This window comes from Neoarius graeffei, chromosome 8 (assembly GCF_027579695.1).
Source record: "Neoarius graeffei isolate fNeoGra1 chromosome 8, fNeoGra1.pri, whole genome shotgun sequence".
NCBI lineage: Eukaryota > Metazoa > Chordata > Actinopteri > Siluriformes > Ariidae > Neoarius > Neoarius graeffei.
In genome coordinates this window covers 79,425,173-79,444,418 of record NC_083576.1, presented here as the reverse complement: position 1 = coordinate 79,444,418, position 19,246 = coordinate 79,425,173, and positions in this window count along the sequence as shown.

Below are 19,246 nucleotides of genomic sequence, written 5' to 3'. Positions count from 1 at the left end.
ATTTCCGCTTAGAATGTAAACAAACTGGCGAAATGACAGGAGCAATTTGTGAAAAATGCTAGAATAATAAATCTTGAAAAATAAAAAAAGATATGCTCTTAGCATCAAATACTTTTATTCCATATTTTGTTGCTTTCTTTTTGTATTTTTTGGGGTTTCGTTTTCGAGTAGTTTTTATTTCGTCTTCGGTTGGTTCAGCAACATGCTCCGCCATTTTGTTTTTCTCTACTCACAGTATATGAGCTGATTGCCTAGTAATAGAGTAGCCAATCAGAGTGTATGATTGCGCATATCCAGTGAATGTAGATAGATAGATAGATAGATAGATAGATAGATAGATAGATAGATAGATAGATAGATAGATAGATAGATAGATAGATAGATAGATAGATAGATAGATAGATTTGGCAACTTGGCATTGTGGAGAACAGTTGAAATAATCATGAGTGAATCATTGGGTAACAATGAAATGAGCAGGCACAGGGAAAACATTTACTTTATTATTTAGCTTATTATTTGCTCATTCTTCCGTGTGAATGTTTGTTAATTTAATTAAAAAAAACACGCTTGGAAAATGTAAAATAGTTTCAATAATTAATTACCACATTACATATGTAATGCTTAATGATGATACAATATATTAACATATTTAAGCACTTTATATTTCATCGGTTTTGGGTTACAAACAAACGCCATGTGACCTCATCGACTGGATTTAGCAACTACTAATGCCTATATCGAGGATGCGCTCTTAGCAAAGTTGCTCTTAAGACTCCTTACAGGAAGTGAGTTCGGGAAGATCTCGTACAGAGACAATGTTCGTTGCTTTAGAGCGTCTCTCAACTTGCTCTTTAAGACTAAAGTGCAATGTTATCAAGAAACCTACCCCTGATCCTTACAGTGCTGGTGCCCTCAAGGGTACTGTTCATACTATGCCAGAATGAGTCCACTGATCAGAGATAATGAAGGGACGGTAAATGTGAGTGTATGGCATGTATGATGATGATGATGATGATGATGCTTCCACTCCCATGGGCTCTGTACTAAATACATGGCCAATAGCGATGCATCAGATAGCAGGGGCACATATTTATCTCTGCTTTGCACTTCACAGAAATGGCTCTGCTCAATAATTCATAACTCCAGCAGTTAGCATGGAGTTGTGAAGCCCACAGAATGAAGTGCTTAATGGAAACAGGGCTACTCTGTCAGCCAGCTGTGCCTCAAGGGCTGATGGTCCTCATCATGATCCACTCGCTGAGGGTGTGTCACAAATCAATTTCCTGTCCTACAAGTAGTAAACTATGTGATCATTCAGGCAATGACTTGAGTAGTTAAACCCTTTTAGCGTGTAGCATTAACCTTTCTATTTTCAAGTCAACCACTGAAGGATGAGACAATTTTTTAGCTAACTGCAAGCTGGGTGGCATGATGGTACATGGTGTAGTGTTGCTGTCTCCAGGGCATTCGAATCAAAGCTCAGATTGCTGTCTGATTGGAGTTTCACATGTTTTTCCCCTGCCCATGTGGGTTTTCTCTGGCTTCTCTGTTTTCCAGAGAAAAACAAGCTCCTTGGTGGATTCACAACTCTAAATTGTCCTGATGTGTGAATGAGTTTATGCATACATAGTGCGTCCCATCCAGGGTGTTATTTTCCCTCCCATAAAGTGTTCCTGGGAAAGTATTCACTGTGATCCTGACCATGATAAAAAGGATGAATGAACACACCATTATGCTGTAGTACTGGAATGCTCGTAATGGAGTAGGTGAATCTCTTGCTAACTAACATTACATTTCCCAGATTGCACTGAAAACAGTGGCGGCTAGTGGTCTTGGAAATAGCCGAAGCTCAAGTAGCTTTTAGGGCTACGTAATAAAATTTTTCAATTATTTATGTCATGAGTCAATTATTTGTCAATTTGTTGTTATTTATATATGCACTCTGCCATGTTCTACTCTGACTCTGCCAAGTAAACTTAAGTGTTCCTCGCTTTCCTCATGCCTTTTGTCTGCCCTGTCAAAGTTGCCCAAATCTGCAAAACCTAGTTTTGACCAAATAATCCATCCCTGGGATGGTCTCATTAAGAAACAAGGCCAACAGTACATTCTCTTGGTCAAAGCGCCAATTTACTTTGTCATACTAAGAAAGCTAAAATGAGCAATTGTGTCTCCCTGACTTTTTAATTAAATCGATCTTCAGCATTGATCTGCCCTGTTATTTGGTTTTGAGCCCCTCCTTGAAAGGAAGAGCATCAAAATCAGGTCTTCTCCAAAATCAGGTTGGCAACATTAGCAACATTTGCCATTTTGCACAGCTAACAGCTAGCTAGCTAGCTGGCTAGATTTCCGCTCTATTGCCTGGCTTAAAGTGAGCCAGCCTTTCGAGTTCATAAAATCGGTGAAATTTAGTTCTCTCTGAAATTTGGTCATTGTGATATATGTTTATTTCTGTAATATCTCAAACAAAACAAAACAAAAAAAACCCCAGGTCATTCTGTGGCTGGGAAGTTATTTAATTTGAGGGGATTCCCGAGCAATTAATATGCATGAAATCGCTCACTTTGTGCAGTCAAGCAGACGGAGGAAGTCCGTATGTGCATGCGCATGCTTACCTTCGTCGTAATCATCTTCATCCCTTGGGTTTTACAGCAGCTGGCATCCACAGTGTTGCATTACTGCCATTTACAGGCTTACCTTTGACCATGCACTGACAGTTCCATCATTCTGTTGCTAAACGAACAGCCGATCACACCGAGGTGCTTGCTAACCACCAATATTTATTAGTTTGGTCCTGTGTTTCCTTTCCTTCGTATATAACATAACGTCTTTTCTTCTCGCTTTCCGTTACTGTAGTCGGTCTTTCACGTTTCATTCGCACACTCACGTCCTCCATATTTCTCTCCTGTTTCAAATTTGTATCCCTATTTGTATCCCAAATTTGTATCCCAATGCCTTGCGCAAACGGAGAAAGCCCACCATGTGATGCATGACATAGTATCTTGAATTGGGTCATGGTGAAGCAGGAAAAAAATTGTGGAGAATTTAGGGCCACATGGTCCTAAATTCGTTAATTGTTCTATTTAAAAAAAAAAACGAATAAAATTGGAAGTCTGTGATTCGAATTCAGTAGCTTTTGATCCACTAAACAAAAATAATTGGGTGTCAGGGAAAATTTTTTTGACCTACACTTGAAAAATCTGAAAGGCGGTCTACCTTTAAAATTAACAGTCTTTACTGAACCGAAACAGAAGCAAGTAACAAACTCACAAACTCTATATTTACAATTGTATTTACAGTATATACAAATAGAAATAGGAACTGTACAATGGTAGGAAAAGAATGAGAATGAGCAGCAGCTAGTCTCACAACTTCATTTGCCAACACACTGCATGATGGACTGAGCTTGAATCCCTCCGATTGATGCGAAGTATTATAATTTTACAATGCCATCAGTCACATGACATTCAAAAGAGATCTGAGAGTTCCTCCAATCATCAATCATCATACAGAAACCCAGCGTCCGGTCCCACCTTACTGTCACCGACTCTCCATCAACCCCCCAGTGAAGCCAGGTGTCTGGAAATTACATTTTAAAAGCATATTGTCCAATAAATGTCTAGCTTTGCTGCACTAAGATCAAAGCATATCCCGTAGTGGCATTAAACTACAGGGACACTGAGCATCAATGGGTTTTCAATGGGTCGTGCTTCCACAGGCTTCTCTGGAGAAAAATCACGTTATCATATTCTGACGACGAGCAAGAAATAACTGCTGAACGAACAAGACATAAAGCTGAGCACCTTCTAGCACAAAATATCAATTTGGAATAAGAGAGTTAAGTAGTGTATATACATATTTAACAGAAACTTTTTTGTGACATTTTACAGGAAGCTGGGCTTCCCTTGTAGTCTTAGAGCTGTCGCGTCTGATTGAAAATCAAATTTAAAAAAATAAAATTAAACCACTATATTTATATGCAAATATCACTTCATAGTTAGCTTCCTGCTATGCTTTCAGAGCCAAATGTCTTACCTGGTTTTCCTGTAAATCTTGATTCCCAATGTTCCAGGAAAGCTCATGGGCCTGTCCAATATAATTTTACTCCCAAAGCAGTCATACAGCCAGTGCTTATTGTGTCAGTGTTACATTAATCTAAATACCCCTTAGCAATTATACAGAACTTATGAACATCATAAATCATTTTGCAATATACAGTGGCTAACATAAGCATCATCAATATTACTTTAACTAAATAATAACAAATCATAATTTAAAAAAACAACAACAACAAAAAAACAAGCTTTCAGAAGCATAGTTAAAGTCTCTAGTCTCTAGTAATAGCCTGATATAGTCGTACCATGCTTTCTGTCAAGCCACATGACAGCTGCCTATCACTCACCGGTACTTATAAGGACCCTGCCAGAGTAACTTAACTATAACAAATGATAAAATGTACAACACTAACACTTTAGCATTGCTCTGAAGCATATTTGAGTCAAACGGGGTGAATAGCCATAAAGAAAAACAAAAAGTTACACGAGAAAAAAAAGCCGTTGCTTATATGGCTTAATGGACAGTCCAGGCCTGGTTCCAGTAAATTTACTCCAGTTATAACCTAATCAGGCCACTCCCCATCTTCCTGCAGGTAGTAATTCACTGAGAGTGAAACTGGCTGTTAATTCGAAATAAGCTATTAGCTTCCTCTCAAAAGCAGTGCAAGGAGAAGTTGTGTGGAGCACAGCAGTTCTGACTGAAATCACTGCACCTCATCTCATTATCTCTAGCCGCTTTATCCTTCTACAGGGTCGCAGGCAAGCTGGAGCCTATCCCAGCTGACTACGGGCGAAAGGCGGGGTACACCCTGGACAAGTCGCCAGGTCATCACAGGGCTGACACATAGACACAGACAACCATTCACACTCACATTCACACCTACGCTCAATTTAGAGTCACCAGTTAGTCTAACCTGCATGTCTTTGGACTGTGGGGGAAACCGGAGCACCCGGAGGAAACCCACGCGGACACGGGGAGAACATGCAAACTCCGCACAGAAAGGCCCTCGCTGGCCACGGGGCTCGAACCCGGACCTTCTCGCTGTGAGGCGACAGTGCTAACCACTACACCACCGTGCCGCCCATCACTGCACCTATGGTATAAGGTTTATTATAGAACAGGGTTAAATAAAGGTCAACATCTTCGACATGAAAAATAAAACATAAAAATACACTATATGGCCAAAAGGGCAGCAAGGTGGTGTAGTGGTTAGCACTGTCACCTCACAGCAAGAAGGTTCTGGGTTCAAGCCCAGTGGTCTTTCTATATGGAGTTTGCATGTTCTCCCCGGGGCGGCACGGTGGTGTAGTGGTTAGCGCTGTCGCCTCACAGCAAGAAGGTCCTGGGTTCGAGCCCCGGGGCCGGCGAGGGCCTTTCTGTGCGGAGTTTGCATGTTCTCCCCGTGTCCGCGTGGGTTTCCTCCGGGTGCTCCGGTTTCCCCCACAGTCCAAAGACATGCAGGTTAGGTTAACTGGTGACTCTAAATTGACCATAGGTGTGAATGTGAGTGTGAATGGTTGTCTGTGTCTATGTGTCAGCCCTGTGGTGACCTGGCGACTTGTCCAGGGTGTACCCCGCCTTTCGCCCGTAGTCAGCTGGGATTGGCTCCAGCTTGCCTGCGACCCTGTAGAAGGATGAAGCGGCTAGAGATAATGAGATGAGATGAGATGTTCTCCCCGTGTCTGTGTAGGTTTCCTCCGGGTGCTCTGGTTTCCCCCACAGTCCAAAGACATACAGTTATGCCCAGGTCAGACAGCATTAAGACGCGTGCTGCGATCAGTCGGGTAGTGACTGATGACAGCCGTTTTGCATCAAATCCTTCATTGTGGTCAGACGTATTGCAAGACGCAGAGTTTTTAAGCTGAATCAACCAGTCGGAAGCAGATGCAGCTAGACGCAGGTTGACGCAGTGCACAGAAAACCTTTAAAAAATATATAAGGCCATAAGACTGCTCGCAGGTTGTTGTAAACTATTTGCACGTGCAGTCTGCGTGTACCTATGATGCATTGCAGACATCTCTAAAGACTTGTTTTCCCCTACGTCAGCCTGCGTCTAGCTGCCACTACCTGCTTCAACCTGCGATTGGTCGCTCAAGCGTTGCACGACCGCCTGCCTACATGCGTCAACCTGCTATTTGCACTGATTGACCACGAATCCCAGCTGAAATGCGAACAGATCATGATCCACTTGCGTCAACCTGCCTCTACTAAATACCCTCTGCAACACTCTGCCACTATCTCGGTCATCATGCGTCGACGCAAGACCAGTCTTGATAAAATCACAGGTAGACGCAAATAGTTGAAAACTAGTTGCAGCCTGCTGTCTGACCTGGGCATTAGACTAACTGGCTACTCTAAATTGCCCATAGGTGTGTGTGTGTGTGTGTGTGTGTGTGTGTGTGTGTGTGTGTGTGTGTGAATGGTTGTTTCCCAAGCCCAAAAATGGGAGAGTTGCAGCAGGAAAGGCATCCGGTATAAAACTATGCTCCAATTAATGTGACATGGATCAGTAGGGTGCCCCAACCTGGGAGCAGTGCTGGAAGATGATGATACTATATGGCCAAAAGTATGTCCTGACCATCACAAGTATATATGTGGTTCTTCCCCAAAATGATGCCACAAAGTTGGAACCACACAATTGGATTGAATGTCTTTGTATGCTGTAGCATTACAATTTGCCTTCACTGGAATGAAGAGGCTCAAACATGTTCCAGCATGACAACGGAACTATGCACAAAGTTGGATTGCAAGAACTCGAGTGTACCAGTCCTATACAGAGCCCTGAACTCAACCCCACTGAAAACCAATGGGATGTCGACTACACCCCAAGGCCTCTTGAGGCTATTTTCATATTCCAAAATCTAGTGGAAAGCCTTCCAGGAAGAGTGGGGGTTATGATAAAAGCAAAGGTAGGAATGAGATGTTCAACAAGCACATATGGGTGTGATGGTCAGGTGTCCACAAAGTTTTTGGCTGTATAGCATATATCCTTCCTGTGCAGGGTCACAGGCAAGCTGGAGCCTATCCCAGTTGACTATGGGAGAGAGGTGGGGTACACCCTGGACAAGTCAGCAAATCATTGCAGGGCTGACACACAGAGACAAACAACAATTCACACCTACGGTCAATTTAGAGCCACCAATCTTTGGACTGTGTGGGAAACCGGAGCACCCAGAGGAAACCCATGCAGACAGAGGGAGAACATGCAAACTCCATACAGAAAAGCCCCTGTTGGCCACTGGGCTCAAACCCAGAACCTTCTTGCTGTGACGCGACAGTGCTAACCACTACACCACCGTGCCACCCTGTATAGCATATAAGTATTTCTAAAAGATTGTGATTTTGGTCACTAAGGAAGACGACTGGCTTTTTGGGGAGACGGATGGGAAATGTGAGTACAGTCACCATCACTGGCGTTGCAGGCTTTTCATGTAGGATTCTTAAAGTGGGACATCACTTTCTCAGGGGAAGCCATGGTCTAATGGGTAGAGAAGCAGCTTTGGGACCAAAAGGTTGCTGGTTTGATTCCCAGAACCATCAGGAACAGCTGAAGTGCCCTTGAGCAAGGCACCTAACCCCAACTACTCCCCAGGCTGCTCTTGGTATGTTGCTCTGGATAAGAGTGTCTGCTAAATGTAATACAAATATTTATTGATTAAAAACATGCATTTACAGAAGCACCTAATTTGTATTACACTCTATTTGGTATCAGGTATCAATTAGTACAGCCAAACACAGAACAAACACAGTTCGATTATGCCATTGGTAAACTGGTTGGCGATTCAGAAATACCATGATGCCGCACCACGAAAAAGCACCAACCTGATGTTATTGAGCTAACAATCTAGTGTTAGCACACTAGCTAAAAGTTAAATGAGAGAGGTTTTGCTGTCTTACCTGGTACTCAGTAATTGTGACAATAACATTGTGTCCAGGGCGGCACGGTGGTGTAGTGGTTAGCGCTGTCGCCTCACAGCAAGAAGGTCCTGGGTTCGAGCCCCGGGGCCGGCGAGGGCCTTTCTGTGTGGAGTTTGCATGTTCTCCCCGTGTCCGCGTGGGTTTCCTCCGGGTGCTCCGGTTTCCCCCACAGTCCACAGACATGCAGGTTAGGTTAACTGGTGACTCTAGATTGACCGTAGGTGTGAATGTGAGTGTGAATGGTTGTCTGTGTCTATGTGTCAGCCCTGTGATGACCTGGCGACTTGTCCAGGGTGTACCCCGCCTTTCGCCCGTAGTCAGCTGGGATAGGCTCCAGCTTGCCTGCGACCCTGTAGAAGGATAAAGCGGCTAGAGATAATGAGATGAGATGACATTGTGTCCAATATAATTGAGGTTCCTTTAACATTTCTTTTGTAGAGAGGAGACCATGATAATGGAAGCACAAAAAATTCAATCGTCTGGTTTGGGCCTTGCCAGTACACCAGTGGTACCTGTATTATTTAGGCATCTTATACATTGTACAGAATGTGGGTTGAGATGCAGTCCTAAATTCTTGTTGAGTGTGTATTACTTGCTTCTCAGCCTTCAGATTAATCCACACTAGTGAGAACAAGGTAGCACAATACTAATGAACGTCTAACATTTTTATTTTAAACTTGTGTATCATCGTCTATATTGCCTTTAAAGCTAACATTAATTCTGCACTTTGGAAACACTGGAAGTTTCAGGTACGAGACAGCAACAATTTTCAAACTGATGTGGATAATCAGCAAACATGCACTGCCTGCTGTCAGTAATTGTGAGCACCACCTGCTTAATGTCAGGAATACATCCGTGATCTCCTGCAGACCCAGCTATGGCACAGCATGTGATTGATGTTATGTTAAAAAGCTTCCATTCTTCCTGTGGATCTGAACCAACATTGCAAAACACATCAGGAACCCTTCGGGCAGCAGTACTCTGATGAAAAATCATTGATGCCAATTTGATTAGCAACTCCAAGTCTAATCACAATTTCTATTCTAGTATATCTAATAGCCAAGTTTTTTTCTCCCCAGTGGAATTATAATAAGCTAACTGGGAACAAAATGGCCAATTTGGCAACACTGCAGGTGTTTGTGGCTGGAGTTTGTTCACAATATTTCTCTGAACAGTAACCATAAAGGACTTTAAGGATGTAAGGTGTTTGAAGAAATGAAATAGTGAGGAGAGAAATGTCTTGCAGACTGAGGACAAACAGAATTCTCTAGTGTTTTTTTTATTGAAAGGAACAATTATGTGAGAAAAGGCCACAAGAAAATAAAATAATGAAGCAGAACACAAAATCCATAAAATTCTGTTTTTATACATGCCTTGCGGTAGGTAGTTTGAGGTTAGCATGTGGAATTAAGACACAAAATGGTGGAAAATGTCAATTCTGTTATTGTCGATTCTGTTAATGGATTGCCCAGTGTGGCAGTGGGGGCGTGGTCAAGCGCCAGTCTGTGACAGGAGGGCGGAGTCAGGGAAGGTAAGTGGCAGAATCACTACACCTGATGTCGATTAACCTGTGTTTGTGTGTGTCTTCCCAGTGACCGCGCCCTATATAAGGAGGGAGAGCAGAGAGCAGAGAAGCTCTTCCCCGAACAGATACCTGCGTGTGTGTGTCTGTGTTTAATCAGTGATGCTAGACTGAAAAGTGTGGCAATAAAAGCGTATCTTGCAAACCTGATCTCTGTCCTGCCGTCCTCTGTGCTCCACCCTTCCTTAGAAGTGTTACAGTGGTGCCGAAACCCGGGACTGGAGCACAGCAGCCTAACAGCCCCATGGAGTCCTCCCCATTCGCTGAACTGGTCCACGCCCTCGCCACGGCCCAGCAAAGCCAGCACCAGGCGCTACTCACCCTCTGAAAGGAGCAAGAACAGCAGTTCGAGGCCCTGGTGTTGGCCCAACAAGAAGATCGATAGGCGTTCCGGCACCTCCTCGCATCAGTGGGGTCCACCAACGCTCCCACTGTGGGCCCGTCCCCCCTCACCCTAACAAAGATGGGCCCGCAGGACGACCCCGAGGCATTCATCACGCTCTTCGAGCAAGTTGCGGAGACCTCGGGGTGGCCGGTGGAGCAGCGCGCAGCGCGCCTCCTCCCCCTGATAACGGGAGAGGCACAGCTGGCCGCGCTACAGCTCCCCGCCGACCGCCGGCTGGCCTACGTGGACCTTCGCCGGGCCATCCTCCAGCATGTGGGGCGCACCCTGGAACAGCAGGGTCAGCGCTTCTGCGCTTTGCGCCTGGAGGAAGTCGGCCGGCCGTTCGCGTTTGGCCAGCAACTCCGGGAAGCCTGCTGGCAGTGGTTGAGGTCAGACAACCGCGACGCCGAGGGGATCATCGACCAGGTGGTGCTGGAGCAATTCATCGCCCGCTTACCAGCAGGAACTGCGGAGTGGGTCCAGTGCCACCGCCCAGCGTCGCTGGATCAGGCAGTCGAGCTGGCGAAGGACCATATGGCGGCTGTCCCGGTGGCAGGGCAGCAGACAGCCTCTTCTCTTCTCTCCTCTTCTCTCTCTCCCTCTCCTCCTGTGTCTCGTCCTTGCCCCATTCCCCCACCGCGGAGGCGGGGGCCAGCACCGGCCAACCGCACCCGCGGTGCCCTCCTGTTTCTCCCTTCTGTGTCTGTCTCTCCCCCCCTCAGGTGAGTGAGCCCCAGAACACCGGTGCGGAGAAGAAGCCCGGGCCGGTTTGCTGGTGCTGCGGGGAGCCGGGCCACCTCCAACAACAGTGCATGGTCATGGAGGTGGGCGCGGTGGTTCGGATCCCCGACGTGCCAGGAGCTGCCCTCGATCGGGCCGGAGCGTATCGCATATCGGTGAGTATTCAAGGGGATACATATCAGGCATTGGTGGATTTGGGTTGTAATCAGACCTCAATTCACCAAAGCCTGGTGCAAAATGAGGCATTGGGGGGAGCACAGGGGGTGAAGGTGTTGTGTGTGCACGGGGACATTCACAGCTACCCTTTGGTGTCAGTCCACATTTTGTTCCGAGGGGAAAAAGTTATAGTGAAGGCTGCGGTTAATCCTCGCCTTACCCACTCTTTAATTTTGGGGACGGATTGGCCGGGATTTTGGGATTTAATGACGCACTTAGTAAAGAGTGGGTCCTGCCATTTAACAGGGGGAGGTCCCGGTGTCACTTTGGCAGGAGCAGCTGTCACAGAGTCGTCTACGTCATCTCCGCGTCAGAATGAGGAGCCGCCGGCCCCTCCTCTCTCTGTTGGGGAATCCCTCGCGGATTTCCCATTAAAACAATCGCGAGACGAGACTCTGCGGCATGCGTCTGACCAAGTGAGAGTAATCGATGGTCAAATGCTCCAGCCGAACGCCACCCCGTCCTTCCCCTACTTCGCGATTATGAAGGATAGGTTATACCGAGTGACGCAGGACACTCAAACTAAAGAGCGAGTCACGCAGCTTTTAATTCCGAAGAGCCGCCAGGAATTGGTATTCCAGGCGGCTCACTTTAATCCCATGGCTGGACACCTAGGGCATGATAAGACACTAGCCCGAATAATGGCCCGATTCTATTGGCCGGGGATTCGCGGCGATGTCCGTAGGTGGTGTACGGCGTGCCGCGAATGCCAGTTAGTAAATCCAGCGGCCATTCCAAAAGCGCCTTTGCGCCCTCTACCGTTAATCGAGACCCCGTTCGAAAGAATTGGGATGGATCTCGTCGGGCCATTAGATCGGTCAACACGAGGGTACCGCTTTATATTAGTTCTGGTGGACTATGCAACGCGATACCCGGAAGCCGTGCCTCTGCGCAATATCTCAGCACGCAGCATTGCGGAGGCACTCTTCCGCGTCATCTCCCGCGTTGGGATCCCAAAAGAGATTCTGACGGATCAAGGCACCTCGTTTATGTCACAAACACTGAACGAACTGTATGGGTTATTGGGTATTAAGCCGATCCGCACCAGTGTGTATCACCCACAAACGGACGGTTTAGTTGAACGGTTCAATCGCACCCTTAAGAATATAATTTAAAAATTCATAAGTGAGGACGCATGTAATTGGGATAAGTGGCTCGAGCCCTTGCTGTTTTCAGTGCGAGAGGTCCCCCAAGTCTCCACGGGGTTCTCCCCATTCGAATTATTATATGGGCGTAAGCCGCGCGGCATTCTAGATGTGCTGTGGGAAAATTGGGAGGAGGGGCCTTCACAAAGCAAAAACGAAATTCAATACATTATGGACCTGTGCACAAAACTCCACACCCTCACCCACCTAACCCAGGAGAATTTGCGATGGCAAACCCGCCTGTACAACAAGGGTACGTGCCTTAGATAGTTCGCACCGGGAGATAAAGTACTCGTACTGTTGCCCACGTCGAGCTCCAAATTGGTCGCCAAGTGGCAAGGACCCTTTGAGGTCACACGGCGAGTTGGGGATGTCAACTACGAGGTGAGGCGAACAGACGGGTGGGACGCTACAGATTTACCACCTCAATCTGCTCAAACTCTGGAATGAGGAGGTCCCCGTGGCGTTGGTGTTGGTGGTTCCGGAGAAGGCAGGGCTGGGGTCGGAGGTCCAAAAAGGGGCATTAGCATCATGTACCCCTCCGGTCCCCTGTGGAGACCACCTCTCCCTGACCCAACTAGCGGAGGTTGCCCAGTTGCAGACCAAGTTTTCGGATGTGTTCTCGCCCCTGCCCGGTCATACTGACCTCATAGAGCACCACATAGAGACGCCCCCGGGGGTGGTAGTGCGGAGCCGCCCTTACAGGCTACCCGAACACAAGAAAAAGGTGGTTCGGGAAGAACTCGAGGCCATGCTCGAAATGGGCATCGTCGAGGAGTCCCACAGTGACTGGAGCAGCCCGGTGGTCTTGGTACCCAAGGCCGACAGGTCGGTCCAGTTCTGTGTGGACTATAGGAAAGTCAACGCGGTGTCTAAATTCGACGCGTACCCAATGCCTCGTATTGATGAGTTGCTCGATCGACTAGGCACTGCTCGCTTTTATTCGACACTGGATCTGACGAAGGGATACTGGCAGATCCCCTTGACTCCACTATCCCGAGAAAAAACGGCCTTTTCCACACCGTTCGGTTTACACCAATTCGTCACACTTCCGTTCGGGCTGTTTCGGGTGCCCGCTACGTTTCAGCGGCTGATGGACAGGGTCCTCCGCCCCCACGCCACCTATGCGGCTGCCTATCTTGATGACATTATCATCTATAGTAATGACTGGCCGAGGCATCTTGAACATCTGAGGGCCGTCCTTAGGTCGCTGAGGCGAGCGGGTCTCACAGCCAACCTGAAGAAGTGTGCGATTGGGCGGGTGGAAGTACGGTATCTGGGCTTCCACTTGGGCAATGGGCAGGTGCGTCCCCAAATTAACAAGACCGCAGCAATTGCAGCCTGCCCGAGGCCCAAGACCAAAAAGGGGGTGAGACAGTTCCTGGGGCTGGCTGGCTACTATCGGAGGTTTATACCTAATTATTCGGACGTCACCAGCCTGCTGACTGATCTCACTAAAAAGGGGGCACCAGATCTGGTCCAGTGGATGAAGCAATGCCAGTGGGCTTTTTCTGCAGTAAAGGCCGCACTGTGTGGGGGGCCACTTTTACACTCCCCTGACTTTTCTCTCCCCTTTACATTACAGACCGATGCGTCGGACAGAGGGGTGGGGGTGGTTTTGTCCCAGGAGGTGGAGGACCGCCCAGTCCTCTACATCAGTAGAAAGCTGTCGGTGCAGGAGGGGCGCTAGAGCACTATAGAACAAGAATGCCTAGCAATCAAGTGGGCGGCCCTTGCCCTCCGTTACTACCTGCTGGGGCGCCACGTGCCCCTCCAATGGCTCCACCGCATGAAGGATGCCAACATGTGGATCACCCGTTGGTATCTGGCACTCCAACCCTTTAATTTCAAGGTGGTCCACAGGCCGGGGGCGCAGATGGTCGTGGCGGACTTCCTCTCCCATCAAGGGGGGGGAGTCGGCTGCAGGCCAGACGGCTGCCCGGCCTGAGTCGGGCGGTGGGGGTATGTGGCAGCGGGGGCGTGGTCAAGCGCCGGTCTGTGACAGGAGGGCGGAGTCAGGGAAGGTAAGTGGCAGAATCACTACACCTGATGTCGATTAACCTGTGTTTGTGTGTGTCTTCCCAGTGACCACGCCCTATATAAGGAGGGAGAGCAGAGAAGCTCTTCCCTGAACAGATACCTGCGTGTGTGTGTCTGTGTTTAATCACTGATGCTAGACTGAAAAGTGTGGCAATAAAAGTGTATCTTGCAAACCTGATCTCTGTCCTGCCGTCCTCTGTGCTCCACCCTTCCTTAGAAGTGTTACACCCAGTTTAAAGAGAACAGAGTTGACGGTGACTAACAGAGTCAACACTTGAAATGGACCCACAATTATAGAATGGGCCACATATATAAGTGCCAAAGTTTGTTTGGTTGTTTGTTTGCTTGTCTTCAGCTAATATTGGCATTTCTAGACGGATTTTCACCAAATTTGGCAAGTAGGTCTGGAGATGACCTGGAATTTTGCAGATATAAACAAAATTCACGTACAGGCCCCAGGGAGGCACAACATCCACCCACCTCCTACCTCAATGCCTTTCACATTACATTTATCAACACAAACTCTCGACAGATCTTCACTAAACTTGGCACGTAGGTACAGGAGATAGCCACAATTTGGCAGAACTCAGAAATTCCATATTTAGGCCCCAGGGGGTCTCTGGTGGATCCCTGGGTGGTGGATGTTTGGATTTTTGTTTGTCTTGGGTTAACATCACCATTTCTCGATGGATCTTCACCAAATTTGACATGGAAGTCTGGAGGAAACCTAGAATTTTGCAAAACCCAGGTAACCTGCTAGTGTGTGTGTACAAATATAATTTCTCTGGAAACATTGTGTGCTACATGATATCGGACCTACAGAAATCTCCATGCACAACAGCCTCTCGAGTTTAGCTCTGTGGGTAGAAATGTTTTGTTGATGAGGGGTGGGTTTCCTGAAAGCCTCTTAACACCAAGAATGTCTTTAACGGCCTCTTAAAATCCATCATTAAGCTACCATTGTTTTCCCAAACAACATCAGAGCCAAAAGTACTTTAGTTTGCTCTTAATTTATGATGGACCTGGATCATTCTTTCACAACAAACAGTCAGTGCCACGGGCGCAGATAGAGGGGGGGACGGGGGGGATTCATCCCACCCAGATTTAAATTCACCTCGTTCGGTCCCCCCCACTTATAGAGAGGAAAAAACGTCTATGCTGTCTTTCTTTGCATAAGGCAAACCTCACGGAAAAATCAAAAGACTAATTACCATTCGGTTTATTGAGGTGCACAGCAGTACATACATAGTTGCAACTGCGCAGACTGCACAGGTTGCGAGCTCGAGCTTGGTTGCTATGGTTACCCACAACAAGTTTGACAGGCATATCGGGGACAGCTCCTCCTAGTTCAGGACCCCAACATGGCATGATGAAGGGTGCCAAAAGGCAGAAAACGATTGCATCGTTTTTTCAAAAAAAAAAAAGACTGTAAGTAAACTGTGCCTTACTTTATCATATCACCTTGCAATTTTTTGATAGTCTGTTCAAAGTAATGTCGTAGTGAAAGTAAAATCGTACGGAGTAGAGATGCCTTTCTGGTAGCCTCCTTCTTTCGGTGGTAGCCTGTAGATACAGTGCTCAGAAGGCAGTTTTAATGTTTAATCTGGCGTTCCCTGCCATAATTTCAGCAAGCATACTGTTTCATAAGGAAACTTTGCGAAGAGTTGTTGACTGATTGCCGCTCACGTAACACACAGGCATAGTTAGAAAGTCAGGATGCACTGGTTTACACTTTACACAAACACACGTAGCCTAGCCTCTCGCTATGTTTAACAGTTGGAACTTAGTGGTTTTAAAACTAGTTTTGCAATTTCTGTGCATGATGATAATGTGTAAACTTTGGATTTCCATAGGCTATGTTAAAATGTTATCATTGCCCTGGCCTGCAGGTAGTTCCTGGTGATGGCAGTGAGGGAGGTGAAATAACATGTATACACACTACCGTTCAAAAGTTTGGGATCACCCAGACAATTTTGTGTTTTCCATGAAAAGTCACACTTTTATTTACCACCATAAGTTGTAAAATGAATCGAAAATATAGTCAAGACATTTTTCTGGCCATTTTGAGCATTTAATCGACCCCACAAATGTGATGCTCCAGAAACTCAATCTGCTCAAAGGAAGGTCAGTTTTATAGCTTCTCTAAAGAGCTCAACTGTTTTCAGCTGTGCTAACATGATTGTACAAGGGTTTTCTAATCATCCATTAGCCTTCTGAGGCAATGAGCAAACACATTGTACCATTAGAACACTGGAGTGAGAGTTGCTGGAAATGGGCCTCTATACACCTATGGAGATATTGCACCAAAAACCAGACATTTGCAGCTAGAATAGTCATTTACCACATTAGCAATGTATAGAGTGGATTTCTGATTAGTTTAAAGTGATCTTCATTGAAAAGAACAGTGCTTTTCTTTCAAAAATAAGGACATTTCAAAGTGACCCCAAACTTTTGAACGGTAGTGTATATATTTTATATATATATATATATATATATATATATATATATATATATATATATATATATATATACACACACACGCACACATACATGTATACACAAAATAGAATCATTTGCTGACAGCTCAGTCCCCCCCAATTCAAAAATCCTATCTGCGCCCCGGTCAGTGCGTTTACATGCACATAGAGAAAATCGAATTTCTGCCGTAGCTCGACTGAAATCGAAGTTCTAAATGCCATGGAAACACCTTAGCTTGGCTGAAATCGAACCGAACTGGATTTCTCGTAATCGAGCTATGCGACCTAGATTATGCGATTGTAGCCGAGCTACTAAGTGCATGTAAACTCTATCGAGCTATGTAGTCGAGCTACTTACTTCAGTACTGCCCCTTCCGGAAGTGACGAGTGACGAGACCACAAGTGGGAAACACAACAGCCTCGGTCAGCATGACAACAGTAGTAGTAGCGAGCAGCAGAAGAGAACACGGAACACGGAACTGATAACTTTGTGAACACAGAACTGATAACTTTGTTTATACTCTTGAATAGCTCTTCTTCATGACGACAACCGGAAGTGTACCAACACGATGGGGCGTGTAGCGCCACCTGTGGCTCGAGTGCACAATGTACCTCACACAATAGCTCGATTTCCTTGTGTGCATGTAGGATTGGATTTCTCTGGCACCCCTGCTGGGACCCTTAGCTCGATTACCGACAGTAGCTCGATTTGGATGTGCATGTAAACGCACTGATTGTCTCTTCACAGCCGAATACACAGGATACACATGCGCCTCTGAGGGACTCCCACAATCAAGGGGTGGAGACTGATGTTGAATCTGCTGCCGGTGTTCAATTATTTTTCTTGTACATCGCAAGTACATCAAGTTAATTATTAAATAATTATATGCAAAACATTATGACTATAGTTCAATATGTTATGAAATTACGTATGGATATCATAATGTCACACAGATATCACCACATTTTAGTCAAATTTAACTCCATTAGGCAAGTGATTATCTCATTTAATGTCATAAATGAGACATTTATGCATCTCTAACATTGTGTATATCAGGGAGACATTGCTAACTTGGCATTGTGGATAACAGTTGAAATAATCCTGACTGCATTTTTTTTTGGGGGGGGTAGGGGTGTTTACAGTGAAATGAGCGGGCACAGGGAAAACATTTACTTAATTATTTAGCTTATCATTTTCTTATTCTTTCGTGTGAATGTTTGATCATTTAATTAAAAAAAATGCTTGAAATAAAAAATGTTATTGTCCAAAAATGTAAAATAGTTTCAATTCTTAATTATAGCATCACTGTATGTGATGCTTAATGACAATATACTATATTAACATATTTTAACACTTTATATTTCATTGGTTTTTGGTTAACAATGAATGCCATGTGACCTCATCGACTGGATTTAGCAAGTGCTAACGCCTTTAACAACTACAGTACGAATGCCTTTAGCAAGTACTAATGCCTATATCGAGGACACGCACTGCAAAGACGCTCTTAAGACTCGTTCTTACAAGTGAGTTTGGGGAAGCCACGTGCAGAGACAATGTTCGTTGCTTAAGAGCAACTTTACATTTGCTCTTTAGCCCTAAAGTTTAATGTTCTTAGCAACCTACCTGAGGAGAAATGGCAGAATGGTTTGACAGGAATGGTTTAATAACTGACAGGAAGGATACAGTAACTCAAATAACTACTCTTTACAACTGTGGTGAGCAGAAAAGTATCTCAAAATGCACAAAACTGATAACAGAATGTTAAACCTTGAGGTAGCTGGGCCAGAAAGCATGAATCTAAGGCCCTGTCCACATGGCAACGGATTCAGGTGAATCTGATAAAATTGTTTATCGTTTTGGCCTGGCGTCCACACGGCACCGGCGTTTTGGGTGCCCCAAAATGAAATCTTTTGAGAACGGGTCCCAGAGTGAAAAAATCTGGCAACGGAGCCATTGCAAAGTCGTCTGGATGAGTAGAACGGATTTGTTTACGATGACGTCACAACCACATGTGCTTCACGCCGGGTAGAAGTGTAACGAACTCGATGCGAGTTGTCAACAAATCCTATAACTTGGTTCATGAAACGCGCTTACAAAATATTTTCACTGTGAATATTTATTGTGTAATGGTGCAAAGTGAGAGAGAGAGAGAGAGAGAGAGAGAGAATAGCCCTTAGGGCAGAGTCAATCCCACCAGCAAAAATAGGGAAAAAAAGGAGCGATCTCACCTCTTCAGATGTTGGTTTAAGTCCGACAATACATTCCTCAAAAAGGGCATAGAAGAACAAAGTAATCCATCAATGTGTAGCATTCAGTTTATTCCGGACCATTAAAGAATTCTGGAGGATATCAGAATGTTGGCGTACCGGCTTCCATCTACCCCCGTTCATTCCTCTTTCCGCGTCTCCATTCAAAAAACGAGCACATGATTTAAAGGGACTATATCCATAGGATAGGGAGTGAGAAAGTGTGTGCGTGTGACAGTGACGGGGATAGTCACTGTGCGCATGCACAGTTATGCGGATGCGTCTACTTCTATTGTTCTGGTGTTTCCGATGGGACCGTCTTACAGCGCACGTAGTGGTGTGGCATGTGTATTGCATCGTTTTCAGCAAGTGTTGCGTTGCCATATGAACCTGATATTTTACTGATCCGTTGCCCATGTGGACGCAATATTTTTAAAAAAAA